Source organism: Palaemon carinicauda, chromosome 22, assembly GCF_036898095.1.
Source record: "Palaemon carinicauda isolate YSFRI2023 chromosome 22, ASM3689809v2, whole genome shotgun sequence".
In the NCBI taxonomy this organism is placed as follows: Eukaryota; Metazoa; Arthropoda; class Malacostraca; order Decapoda; family Palaemonidae; genus Palaemon; species Palaemon carinicauda.
The window spans coordinates 78,123,881-78,138,731 of record NC_090746.1 but is presented as its reverse complement, the minus strand read 5'-3'; the positions used below and the strand labels follow the sequence as shown (position 1 = coordinate 78,138,731).

Here is a 14,851-nt window from a genome sequence, read left to right as displayed (position 1 = left end):
CAACACTTCACCAGTCTCATACCACACACTAGATTTAGAGGCTAACCTAGCGGGAGGAAAGGCAAAGGCCGTCTTGCCAAAAGCTTTCTTGGAGTCCAACCAAGAACCCATTAACTTCAAGGCCCGCTTAGAAGATCGAGAAAGAACCATCTTGGTGTAAACTGGAACCTTAGTAGCTTTACCTAAGATGAATTCAGAAGGCGGAGAACGAGGGGCCACAGGGGTAAAAGAATCCGGGAAAATTCCAGTCAAAATAAGCATAAACTTGCGAAGGTCCACAGCATGCTGATAATGCTTCTCCTCCTCATTCTCAGAGACTTCCTCAATAGGATTATCCTCATCCGACTTTTCCTCTGGTTCGTCTTCTGGCAGTGCAGCAACAGCCGCAGCCTGAACCGAAAGAACAACGTCTGGATGGGACTGCCTGTCAAGGCCAACATCTGAGTCAATTTGGTGGGGAGAAGTAGAAGTAGATTGATGCGAAACACGGACATGTAGACGATCATCCTCAACCAACAACTGCTTAGACCGCTTAGAATTCGACTGTTGTTGAACAGAAGAACGCTTGAAATCAGAAGGTAACTGTTGAAGATCGCCGCGAGGTCGCGTAAAGACCGAGGAATGTTGCTGCGAACGATCAAAGTAGTCAGGATGTCGCCGCTGTAAACCAATGTTTTGACGCGCAGCGTCCAAAAGTTGTTGCCGCGGGCGATCCACTACTTCAAATTGTTGCCGCGTCTCGTCCACTTGTCGACGCCGATGCTCTTCCCCGCGACCAGAAAACGCAAACTGGTCAACCAAAACTCTCTGACGCGACTCATCAAAATCAACCTGGCGTTGAACACTGTGAATGGGAGACCGTCTAAGTGATAACTCGTCAAGGCCATAAACCATCGAACGTTTGTGCGATAACTGGTCTGACATCGAACGCCCAGACACAACGCCAACACCTGGTTGATAAGAATCCATCAACGACGAGAGTTGTTCCTTCATAGACAAAAGCACAGTCCATTTCGGATCAACAGAACTCCTAGAAGGAAGATTCGCACTAATGTCACCACGCATTTCAGGGGAAGAAAGCCAATTCGATGGAAGAGGAGGTGCATGAATAGTTACAAGGTCCGAATCGGAAGGAATCATATCCGCACGAACACGGTGATCTGAACGTTTGGCCGGAGTGCAAGCGCTGGGAGAACGGAAACGTTCCGGTGAACCCCACGAACTACATCCTGGCCGCACAGGCGATTCCCGACGCTGTGAAGCAACATGGGAGCGTTTAAGCGGTCTCGACGCTCGCCGCCAGATCTCACTTCCCGACCCTTCATCGGAAGACGGGGATAACGTATGAACCTCACCTTTCCTACGATGAGGGTGAACGACCTGAGCTACGGCACCAGGAACGTTCGAGGGGACGTCTGCACGATTGATGACGCTTCTCGTTCCCTTAAGCCGTTCGACATTACTTCTCCCATGGGTTCGAGAGCTCGAAAGAGGTCTAAGGCTAGGTGAACGACAAGATCGTGCCGACGCACCCTCCGCAACACTAAACACATTATCAACACTTGTCACAACACCGAGAGAGTCACGATTCTTCGGTACCACATCAGACACTCGTGTCGACGCACCTTCCGCAACACTAACCACATTATCAACACTTGTCACAACACCGAGAGTCACGATTCTTTGAAACACTTTCCACAGTTCCGATAGGATCACGGTTTTTCAATACCTTTAACTCTGAAAAGATAGTATTTCTATCGGCTGCTAAGGACTCAACTTTCTCACCAAGAGACAAAATAGCAGTAAACATGTCCTTCATAGTAGGTTCCTGATCTACCACCACAGGGGAAGGAACAGGATTAGGAACAGGTAAATTAGGTAAGGTTCTATCCACAGATCGGGAAGAACTACGCCTAACTCTATCTCTCTCTAATCTCCTAACATAACGATCGTAAGTAACAAAATCATCATTAGTTAAGGAAAGACACTCATTACACCTATCATCTAATGAACAAAATTTACCCCTACATTTTACACAAATAGAATGAGGATCAATAGATCCATTAGGAAGTCGTGTACGACAACCCTCACTAACACACCTACGCTGAGCAGGGGAGGAGTCGGCCATTTTAAAGTTAACGTGAGAGACCGACAAGCAAAAAGTAAGGGAAAAAACAATAAAGAAAATCTCAACAAAAAGATTTCAAGATAAGAACCAAGGAAAATTAATCAACGATAGCTTAAACTCAAAAAAGAACGTTGTACATCACCAAACAACTTCCCAAGAGAGTAAAAACACGAGAGCGAACTTCTGTATGTCAGTCAGCTATGACGGCAGAGAGAAGAACTGGAGTTGGTGTGTAGTTCCACCTGTTCTACCGCTAGGGTGCGGTTGGTACACCTGGCGTATCTTCGATAGCGCGAGATTTGAATTTTCTGCCCTGGCGTCAGGGACTTCAGCTCATTTATATAACCAGCGGGTAAGTTTTATATTTAAAATTAAACAGGTGTCGATATAGATTCAAGTATACTTTAACATCATAACTAAACATGACTTGACATCCAAATTCTACCAACCAACAGACAGTAATTCAACAGTAGAATCAATGACATTTTCAACTATATGAATTGCTTCAGGAATAACACATCTCTATTTTCCACTGAAATCATTTCAATCTAAGCTATGTTATCGGTTTATATCTGGAATAAAAAGATTTACAAATTTGATGGCTTAAAAAAAAATTTTGGGGTATAAATTTGACTCATACAGGTCACATTGTGGAGGTTCAGAAGAGCTGTAGAGCCCCACCAAGTCAGGCTATGTCAGGTTATTTATTTTGGTCTTTTTACCAAGAATACAGTACTAGGGTTGTATATAGTTTGTTGGGACAAGCATAAACTTTCTTATTATTTGTCAAATCGCTTTCTTTATGGGGAAAATGTTTGTATGAAAAATTATTTGATAAAGCTAGTTATATGATTTACTGTTATGTTGGCAGAAGTGAAGCCTGTTGGGAACCAACACAGGGTTGCAAATTAAGTCTTAGGTTTAAGCTAAGGACACAGCAGTTTAAAGTCGGGGGTTTGCAGGGGGAATAGCCCCACAGCAAGTATAGGTATAACTCCTAGGTTACTTTAGGTGGAGAAAATTAGGTTAGGGGGAGAAACTTAGGCTAGGTGGAGAACTTATGTAGAGTTTAGGTGGTGTTCTTGTATTTGTTTCCTTTTTAAAATGTTATTTTCATTAGTAAAATAAATTTTTGAATATACTTACCCGGTGATCATATAGCTGTCAGCTCTGCTGCCCGACAGAAAAACCTAAGGACAAAATACGCCAGCGATCGCTATACAGGTGGGGGTGTACATCAACTGCGCCATCTGTCGAGCAGGTACTCAAGTACTCCATGTCAACACAGAACCAATTTTCTCCTCGGCCCACTGGGTCTCTATTGGGGAGGAAGGGAGGGTCCTTTAATATATGATCACCGGGTAAGTATATTCAAAAATTTATTTTACTAATGAAAATAACATTTTTCAATATTAAACTTAGCCGGTGATCATACTGTATAGCTGATTCACACCCAGGGGGGTGGGTAGAGACCAGCATTACATGTTGACACTATTATGAGCTAAGTATTTTGTATTTCATTTTAGCAGTTATTCAAAATAACAAACATAAAATAAATAAGTACCTGGTAAGGAAGTCGACTTGAACAATTACTCTGCCTTTTTAAGTACGTCTTCCTTACTGAGCCTCGCGATCCTCATAGGATGCTGAGCGACTCCTAGGAGCTGAAGTATGAAGGGTTGCAACCCATACTAAAGGACCTCATCAAAACCTCTAATCTAGGCGCTTCTCAAGAAATGACTTTGACCACCCGCCAAATCAAGTAGGATGCGAAAGGCTTCTTAGCCTTCCGGACAACCCAAAAACAATAATAAAACATTTCAAGAGAAAGATTAAAAAAGGTTATGGAATTAGGGAATTGTAGTGGTTGAGCCCTCACCCACTACTGCACTCGTTGCTACGAATGGTCCCAGAGTGTAGCAGTTCTCGTAAAGAGACTGGACATTCTTAAGATAAAAAGACGCGAACACTGATTTGCTTTTCCAATAGGTTGCGTCGAATATACTTTGCAGAGATCTATTTTGTTTAAAGGCCACGGAAGTTGCGACAGCTCTAACTTCATGTGTCCTTACCTTCAGCAAAGCTTGGTCTTCCTCATTCAGATGGGAATGAGCTTCTCGTATTAACAGTCTGATAAAATAGGATAAAGCATTCTTTGACATAGGCAAAGATGGATTCTTAACTGAACACCATAAAGCTTCAGACGGGCCTCGTAAAGGTTTTTAAATAGAACTTAAGAGCTCTTACAGGACATAAGACTTTCTAGTTCATTTCCAACCATACGATAAGTTTGGAATATCGAACGATATTGGTCAAGGCCGAGAAGGCAGCTCGTGTTTGGCTAGAAAACCAAGTTGTAGAACATGTAGCCGTTTCGGATGAGAATCCGATGTTCTTGCTGAAGGCATGAATCTCACTGACTCTTTTAGCTGTGGCTAAGCATATCAGGAAAAGAGTCTTAAAGGTGAGATCTTTCAGGGAGGCTGATTGTAGCGGTTCGAACCTGTCTGACATAAGGAATCTTAGTACCACGTCTAAATTCCAACCAGGTGTAACCAAACGACGCTCCTTCGCGGTCTCAAAAGACTTAAGGAGGTCCTGTTGATCTTTATTGTTGGAAAGATCTAAGCCTCTGTGACGGAAGACTGATGTCAACATGCTTCTGTAACCCTTGATAGTGGGAGCTGAAAGAGATCGTTCTTTCCTCAGATATAAGAGAAAGTCAGCTATTTGAGTTACAGAGGTACTGGTCGAGGATACGGATACTGACTTGCACCAGTTTCGGAAGATTTCCCACTTCGATTGGTAGACTCTAAGGGTGGATGTTCTCCTTGCTCTAGCAATCGCTCTGGTTGCCTCCTTCGAAAAGCCTCTAGCTCTCGAGAGTCTTTCGATAGTCTGAAGGCAGTCAGACGAAGAGCGTGGAGGCCTTGGTGTACCTTCTTTACGCGTGGCTGACGTAGAAGGTCCACCCTTAGGGGAAGTGTTCTGGGAACGTCTACTAGCCATCGAAGTACCTCGGTGAGCCATTCTCTCGCGGGCCAGAGGGAAGCAACTAGCGTCAACCTTGTCCCTTCATGAGAGGCGAACTTCTGCAGTACCTTGTTGACAATCTTGAACGGAGGGAATGCATATAGATCTAGATGTGACCAATCTAGTAGAAAGGCATCTATAAGAACTGCTGCTGGGTCCGGGATTGGTGAGCAAAATATTGGGAGCCTCTTGGTCATCGAGGTTGCGAAGAGATCTATGGTTGGCTGGCCCCAGGTGGCCCAAAGTCTCTTGCATACATCCTTGTGGAGGGTCCATTCTGTTGGAATTATTTGTCCCTTCCGACTGAGACAATCTGCCATGACATTCAAGTTGCCTTGGATGAACCTCGTTACTAGTGAAATGTCTAGACCTTTTGACCAGGTGAGGAGGTCCCTTGCGATCTCGTACCATGTCAGAGAGTAGGTCCCTCCTTGCTTGGAGATGTACGCCAAAGCCGTGGTGTTGTCCGAGTTCACCTCCACCACTTTGCCTTGAAGGAGAGACCTGAAGCTTTTCCAGGTCAGACGTACTGCCAGTAGCTTCTTGCAGTTGAAATGCATTGTCCTTTGACTCGAGTTCCATAATCCCGAGCATTCCCTACCGTCTAATGTCGCACCCCAGCCTACGTCCGATGCGTCCGAGAAGAGAACGTGGTTGGGAGTCTGAACAGTCAGGGGAAGACCCTCTCTAAGGTTGATATAGTCCTTTCACCAAGTCAGACCAGACTTTATCTTTCCGGAAACCGGGATCGAGACCGCTTCTAGCGTCTTGTCCTTTTTCCAGTGAAAAGCTAGATGGTATAGAAGAGGACGGAGGTGTAGTCTTCCTAGTGACACAAATTGATCCACGGATGACAGTGTCCCTACCAGACTCATCCACAGCCTGACTGGGCAGCGTTCCTTCTTCAGCATCTTCTGGATGGATAGCAGGGCTGGGGGTTGATCGTCTTGTTCAGCAACGTCCTCATCAGAGGGTTCCTCATCCGAAACTGATGAGGAAACGGCAACGGAGTGGGCAACGTCTGACTCGCTGAATCCGGTCGCACTGGTGGATGCGTGACGGAGCCGGACGCAATATCATGGCACTGCTGCACAGTCTGTGAACTGTCAACAACCATGGGTGCGCGAGGAAGTACAGCGTCAACCCGAAACTGTCTAGACTGTCTGGGTTGTGCAGTCAACACCCTACCGGGTTACTGAGGTTGACGCACTGCGTCACAACAAGTCACCTCTGCTGGTTGTTGAACGTCTTCCTAGTGACACACTGAACGTCAACAACCACCTCCGAGCGTCGCTTAACGTCAACGTGCGACTGGCAACCCACACTGGGTCGCATCGGTGGAGGAACCACCTCAACTGGCAGACGCGAGTAGGATACCTCAGCGTCAACAGGGCGCACAACCAACCGGTAGGAAGGTTGTTGGCCAGAAGGTTCTTCTCCGTATCTAAGTCCTCTATCAAGGACACAAGCTTGGACTGCATGTCTTGCAGCAAAGCCCATTTAGGGTCTACGGGAGCAGGTGTGGCAACAGACGGGGTTAGCGACTGAGGCGGAACCATTTACCATCCCTGGAAGCCTTGTTATGTGTGACATAATAGTACAGCAAAACTTCAAAGGCTCGACAAAAGTTGAGAAGTTGACCTGTAAACAACTGGAGCGTCTCCTGGCTAGGCGCCAGGGCGAGTCTACCAGAATTGAGAAGTCTACCTGGGCAGAGGCATGAACTCCCAAGCCGAGAACTTCTCTCGTGTCCTATCAGACTCTCGCTCTATAAGCCAGTTTAAAAGAAGGGAAATCAAAGGCTGTATCCCTAAAACTCCTCCTGGTGCAAAAACCAGTCGCCTAGCCAACGTAACGCTCTCTAGGAGAGCGAGAGAGCACTAGCTTAACAACAACGGCTTCGAAGTAGCTAGGCCTAGTGTAAGTTCTGACGTGAGGCGAACGAGGAGCAGCAGTTACAAGATCCGGACGAAGATCCTTAAAAAATCATCATGATTTAATTAAAGTCCATAGGAGGCTAAGCAGCTTAAGGCTCCTCTCCAAATGACAGAATCCTCAAAGGAATATCAGTAGGAGGGAGAACAGCACTTTCTCATCTACAGGAACCTTGTCCGAGAAAAGCTAGGTTATCTCAGTGAGGATCTCACTGGTGCATTAGCAGCAGACCAGAAGGCAACGTTATGTAACTGCTTGACAGTCTGTGAACTGTCAAAAACTGAACTGTCAACCACAACAGGTGCGTGAGGACATACAGCACTGGTGCATTAGTAGCAGACCAGAAGGCAACGTCATGTAACTGCTTGACAGTCTGTGAGCTGGCAACAACCATAGCTGTGTGGGGAAGCAAAGCCTCTACTCCTGACTGACTAGTCTGCTGCGGGCGAGTAACGGTAACCACAGTGGGTTGCGGAGGTTGACTCACAGCGTCAAAACAAAGCAACTTAACTCCACCCTCCTGTTGTTGTGGTAACTCGCGAACGTCAACGGAGGGTAGCGTGCGTCTGTGAACGTCAACGTGCGGCTGGCAGGGTACACTGCGCATGGGAGGTGGAACTCTCACAGGCGGAGTGCGGGAGCAGGTAGCGTCAGCGTCTACTGAACGCACAACCGTGGTTGGTTGAAGGCTAACGGGTGCAGCGTCAACCTTCTCCGCACGATACTCCTGCATAAAAGATGCTAACTGTGTCTGCATAGACTGTAGCAAAGACCACTTAGGGTCTACAGCAGCAGGTGCGGCAACAGACGGTGTTACTGCCTGTTGCGGTACCACTTTGCCTCTCTTAGGAGGTGTGCAGTCATCGGAAGACTGCAGCGAGTCCGAACTGACCCAGTGGCTACACCTGGGCCGTTGGACTTGCGCGGAAGGGACCGACTTGCGCTTAATAAGCTGCGAGACCTTGGTCCAAGGTTTCTTACGAGAAACCTCTTCCGCAGACGAGAAGTAAATGGGCTCTCTCGTCTTTGTGTGGGTGGGGCGATCTTGGGTAGATACGCCCGAAACCACGGAGGGAAAAACGTCTGTTCGTTGATCAAGGCCTGACGAACCCATAAGTCGTTCGACATTACTTCTCCCCTGGGCTTGGGAGCTTGCAAGAGGTCCCGGACTAGGTGAACGACAGGCACGAACAGACGAACCCTCGGACGCAACACTGTAACACTTTGCGCATATCACTTTATCACTTCGATTTTCTGTTTTGCACTTATTTCACTGAAATCGAAATTAATACTAGCAAAAACAGAAAACATATATAAAGATAAAGAATTCAGTGGCTGGAAAAGAGACTAAACACTAGTTCAAATAAACTACGTTTACAATCTCTCACCGCACATAGCCTGGGGACAAGAATAAAACCCTAGAAACGTTTTACCTTCTTCCCCGTACAGCGACTAGGGAGGAGAGTAACACGAGAACAACGTTACCCGCTTGAACGGAACGTTTTTCTCCTCTCTCTCCCTCCGTCTCTATCTCTCTCTCTCTTTCTCTCTTGATTTCGCACCTGAGAGAAGAGCCCAATTATATATCGTTAAAACAAAACATGTTATTTGGCTAAAGGAAAAAACTGAAAGGTTTTCCAAATAAAAAGTTCCTTTAATTTAGAATTTAAACCATTTAAGCTAAGAAAGAATGAACGAAACGTCAGAATCGATTTACTCTTACTGCAAAGTGAAACCGTGATACACTCTCTCTCTATCGTAACGATAGAGCGCATGTTGAACGTCCTGAACGTCAACAACTGCGTAGTCTAAAAAACTAAACGTTAGTTCATCTTTGAAAACAGTACGAGACTATCAAAGAAATTCTTTCATAAAACATTAAATTTAAAAAGTTTTAAATTCTTTAAAGGCTAAATACGATATAACGGGCTCAACGTTGATTAACTTCGGTTCCAAGTTAGGACCGCCTACTATCAGGAAAGGTCGCATATAAACAAAACATAAAAATTTATTTTTATATGTTTATAATAAATGGAAAGTTAATCGAAGAGGCCTAATAAAGGCGGAGAGATATAAAATATATAGATCTATAACGTGTTAAGCAAAATTACTAAAAACCTAAACACACTTCCGTCTAAGGGAAGGGTCGGCCATTTAAAAGTGAAAGAGAGTCCATACTCTCTTTGTCACCATAATTAAATCTATCCAAAACGAGTTCAAGTTTTGAGATGAAGATAAAACCCCTGCATAGCGAAAGCTCAAAACTGGAATAGTGTACTTCACCAAATAGTTGTGAAAACAAATCCAGTTAGTAACAGCGTATTTAGTAGGTCTTGCCAGTGGCACGACAGAGAGAAAATTGGTTCTGTGTTGACATGGAGTACTTGAGTACCTGCTCGACAGATGGCGCAGTTGATGTACACCCCCACCTGTATAGCGATCGCTGGCGTATTTTGTCCTTAGGTTTTTCTGTCGGGCAGCAGAGCTGACAGCTATATGATCACCGGCTAAGTTTAATATTGAAAAATGGGGTTTTTAAATAATGAATTTTGGAATGTTAATACCTCTCAAATTTTAAAAAATATGGGTTTCCCCAGTTATTTGCAGCAGGACAGTTAAAAGTACCGATAAATACACCAGAAACACTTCTTGTTTTCATTACTACAAATACAGTATTGTACTATAGTAATTATTTATAAATGATAATTACAGACCCATTGTCACTACCAACCAGGCTACAAAGTCTACAAATTTTATTCCCAATTCGGTATTATAGTTACAGATGGGGAAAGCTTTCCTACTAAAAAACATCTTTTTCCTACAGAAAAATGCCCGTTTTCTTCTAAAATGGCACTCATTTTCATCGCAAACAAATACTTAGTGAAATATATACATATCTACATGCGTCGAAAATGGGGAACACTCACTGGGAAACTGGGGTTTTGGGTGAGGAAAATATACTGGGAAAACGGTATATAACGGTAAAGCAAACCTTTTCTTCCCTATACTGCACAATATCTTCTTGGATGTGTAATAAGTCCATGGAAAATGCACAAATTATCTATATCCTATACTACTAGTATATTTTTCATTTGTTTGCTGACATTCTACGAAACGGTTGTATTGGCTCCCGTTCGTTCGCATGCACATGCGTGTTAACCAGTTTTAGAACTTCTAAGGGTAAATCCCTCGCCCTCCTTTACTTTGCCCAATAGGATTACTTGTTTTCTTATAAGCCCTCCTCATTTTTACCTGCGACATTCAAGTATTTGACTCTTCTAATACCATATGTATGGATTCGTTGTTGCAATATCCACGTGTACTGTACATTTATCTTTTTACTCACGACATTCAAGTATACTATGAGACTTGATGCTCCTAATACTGTTTGCATGTATTCGTTGATGAAAAACCCATGTGTATATTTCACATTTTCTAAAGTTTAAAGTCCTTTCCTCTGTTATTACATCATTTTAAGGTATTCCTAAAAAATAATATTGATTCTTTCCTTCACATTATCTTACTAAATGTTCGTCTCTTCTGTTTTTTTCCTGTTATTACTGTATTAAATTCAGTTTTCACAACAAATACCTGCTCTGAACGAGTTACACTGATGTTTCCGTTAACCAATCACGTAACGTATGGAAACTCATATTGGGGGTTATATTTCCCCCTTCCTTTGTTATAATTTCAAGTACTTTGCTTAAGTCCTTTCCAAATCCTTTTTGTGTGGGTAACCAAGTGTAGCTAACACATTTCTAAAAGTGCATAATGTCAGACTTCAAAACTTACAGTGCCCGAAGTGTTGTTTTTAATTATCTTACTGGGAAGAGAAGCACCTTCTATGGCCCGATCATATAGTAAATCATTAATTTGTTTTTATATTATTTTAGGGTGCGCGATTTTTAGATTTACAAAAATCAGTCGAATAATTACCAAGAAATATGAACCAACTGGGGGGAAGGGGGGTTGAGCGCAGCTCAGCATGTACCGCTTGCCAGTACATAGGAGCTTGATGTTTTTTCTTTTTTTGCGAGCGAAGGGAGCGCTCGGCGAAGCAAGAACCATTAGCTTTTCTAAAAAAGAAAAAGAAAAATAATTATCTAATAAATAATAATCAATCATTGATGTTAGCATGCACAGCAAAACATTACCGCTTGCCAGTACATACGGAGCTTGATGTTTTTATTTTTTCACGAGCGAAGCGAGCGTATGACGAAGCAAGAACCATTAGATTTAGGATCAAACATTTTGAACATAAAATATGTTTTCCTGTAGTAAATAATGTGATTTCACCGAATTTGACCTCATTTCAATTATATCAATTTTATTGGGTGTGTAGTGGGGAAGTAGTCAAAGTGGTTGTTCTGTTTGTTTGCAGTTGAAATGAAGGTCAAATTCGGTTAAATCTATTCATATACTACTGAAAAACATATTTTCTGTTCAGAATGTTTCCCCGTTCGTAAATATAATTTTACCCCCAATTCCCCCCTTATAAATAACCACAGATCTATCACACCAAGAATCAGAGCATTGGAAAAATTGTATTTAACGGGAGTATCTATATCGGGCTACTCTAAGGCCTAGGTTTGAAATAACCATTGCCAAATGATGACGGTAAAAAGAGTCTTTTGGTGATAAAACGGATTTGGACGTAGGAAAAATCTATTTATGGGTGAGATAGCCATGTCGTCCTGATGGAAGGTCCCTCCAGCAGCTTCCTACTGTATAATATTTCTGCGAGTGATATTACAAGAGAAATACCGTCAGGTATCACAGGGCTCTAACCCCAGGTACGATTATCCGAAGATGTTGTGTATAAATCAAGGATGTGTTCGTTGATAACCATAGATATCTAAATTACATTTTAGTTGGTTATGAGCAATAAAAATTTATATGTCATTGAGTTGCCTGACTGATACATGGCCTGAGGCGAAGATTAGTGTAAACAACTCTTAATTGACAAGTTAATTACGTCTGCTAATAAATTACACTCATCAGCAAAATATAAAAAACCTTACTTTCTCGGAATACGATGATTTAATTACATATCTGATGATAAATTACCCTGTTTGGTATAAATAAAAATTGCTCTACTTTTCTACAAAACAAAACTTGATAACAGACAAAACGGGTTTGTAGTAGTACCAGCACGACCAATCCTTAGAACGGCTTCATAAACTTCACAGGTAAAAACCGAATATTTTCTGTTGTATTTGATCTTCATATTAATATCTATTACATATCACTTATCAGAACGTTTATTTCTACTTTTCACACAAATAGAGTTGCTACTTGTACATAGAAGAAGAGCTTATTATGTAAACAAAGTTTTTTACCATAACTAATCTAAAATAAGCTATTTTTAACTTATTTTAATTGTCTGTGTGACTATTTCATCAACTTCCAATTATTAGAACTAGCTTCATAATTCATTATATAATAAAGAAGAATAGCCCATTAGATACATCGTTAACAATTCCATTAAGAAAACACACACACACACACACACACACACACACACACATATATATATATATATATATATATATATATATATATATATATATATGTATATATATATATATATATATATATGTATACTCTAATAAACTGATTTTATTTCTAAATTCTTTAGGCCTACTTTCATATGATATACATTTTTTTTTATTTCCAGCAATGATGACGCCATATCTACTCTGCGTCTGTCTATCATCTATTTCTTGGACAGTTATTTTCATAATATCTCAATCTAAATTTATTTTTCGCATTCACTTTACTCTCTTTACTTTAAGGTTTGTTTTTTCGGGCATGTCACACATGGAAACCCTTTGCCCTGCAGGACCTACAAGATTGGTTTGCCGTATACATTCTTGGGCATTTGAAGTATCATACATTACACGTTGATTGTTAAATCAACGTCATCGGAGCACTTAGATAACAAGAAAGTATTTAACTTCATTTTGAACGCCTTAATATCTTACTATTTTGTCATATACGATTGATAATGCTATCAGCTGTAGCATATCTCAATTTGCTGTCTTCTTGGACCCTATTGCTGACAATAACCATATTAAACAATTTCATATATTACCAGTTAGATCTTAAATCTTCTTGACCATGATTTTTTCCCAGCCACCGAACAACTCCAGTATAGTTAAATGAAAATCAGAACAGCTGTCATAACACAAATGAAACGAATGCAAGTTCGTCTCATTCCCTAGGGTATGAAAACTTCATCACTGTAATTTTCATGTGATGTAATCAGATTGTGGAATGATATTCATAATCGAACACGAATCGAAGGCCCTTCAGAAGTTCAAACTTGCACTGAATGCTTTTACGTTGAACTGGCTGACTTTCTCTCTTCATAGTTTATATATGACAGATCTATTTTAACGTTGTTACTGATCTGTAAACTTTTTATCTCAATTGTTCATTACTTCCCTTGTAGTTTATCTATTTCCTTATTTCCTTCCCTCACTAGGCTATTTTCCCTGTTGGAGCCCTTGAACTTATAACATTCTGCTTTTCCAACTAGGGTTGTGGCTTAGCTAATAATAATAATAATAATAATAATAATAATAATAATAATAATAATAATAATAATAATAATAATAATAATAATAATAATAATAATAATAATAATAATAATCAAGAAAACCAATTTAAAATGTGACTTACCTAAATAAGAAGTGCTCATAGGCATATGCATGTTTATAAGAGACCTACACAGCTGAGTCAAATGCTGTCTAAATTTACCTTCGTTTAAGAAATGCTGGCCTCTGATTATTATCATTATCATTATTACTAGCCAAGTTACAACCCTAGTTGGAAAAGCAAGATGCTATAAGCCCAAGGGCTCCAACATGGAAAAATAGCCCAGTGAGGAAATGAAATTAGGAAATAAATAAATGATGAGAATAAATTAACAATAAATCATTCTAAAAACAGTAACAGTGTCAAAACAGATATGTCCTGTATAAACTATTAACAACGTCAAAAACAGATATGTCATATATAAACAATAAAAAGACTCATGTCAGCCTGGTCAACATAAAAACATTTGCTCCAACTTTGAACTTTTGAAGTTCTATTGATTCAACTACCCGATTAGGAAGATCATTCCACATTTTGGTAACAGCTGGAATAAAACTTCTAGAATACTGTGTAGTATTGAGCCTCATGATGGAGAAGGCCTGGCTATAAGAATTAACTGTCTGCCTAGTATTACGAACAGGATAGAATGGTCCAGGGAGATCTGAATGTAAAGGATGGTCAGAGTTATGAAAAATCTTATGCAACATGCATAATGAACTAATTGAACGACGGTGCCAAAGATTAATACCTAGATCAGGAATAAGAAATTTAATAGACCGTAAGTTTCTGTCCAACAATATAAGATGAGAATCAGCAGCTGAAGACCAAACAGGAGAACAATACTCAAAACAAGGTAGAATGAAAGAATTAAAACAGAATAGATTGATCACCGAAAATCTTATAAGACTTTCTCAACCCTTAGAAATATTCTAATTGACAAGTTCAGCTTAATATCCAGGTTTCAAAAGCTTCTTTGATTCGTAAATTAAAATTTGATTATGGAGATTAACATTTTCCGCTTGCAAAAAAAAAAAAAAAAAAAAAAAAGACAGACAAAAGAGAAGTTTTTGTTTGTTTTATAAAAATGATAAATGAAAGAGAAAAATAGTAACTTTTGAATAAGATATAAACAACATGTAGAAATATACGAAAGTA

The 14,851-nt window shown here is 40.9% G+C and overlaps 1 protein-coding gene across 3 annotated transcripts in view; it reads right to left on the bottom strand.

Annotated features, from left to right (window-relative positions):
• The window catches only part of LOC137616556 (uncharacterized), an 80,977-nt gene extending 68,722 nt beyond the window's left edge, over positions 1-12,255 (bottom strand). The window contains exons 1-2 of one of the 3 annotated variants that reach the window (XM_068346413.1): positions 12,118-12,255; positions 11,033-11,172 (exon numbers count right to left, since the gene is read on the bottom strand). The gene's annotated coding sequence lies outside the window, so the exon portion shown is untranslated. The remainder of the gene's footprint in view (positions 1-11,032; positions 11,173-12,117) is intronic. The other 2 variants (XM_068346415.1, XM_068346414.1) reach the window with 2 other exon arrangements.
• Positions 12,256-14,851: the final 2,596 nt, after the last annotated feature.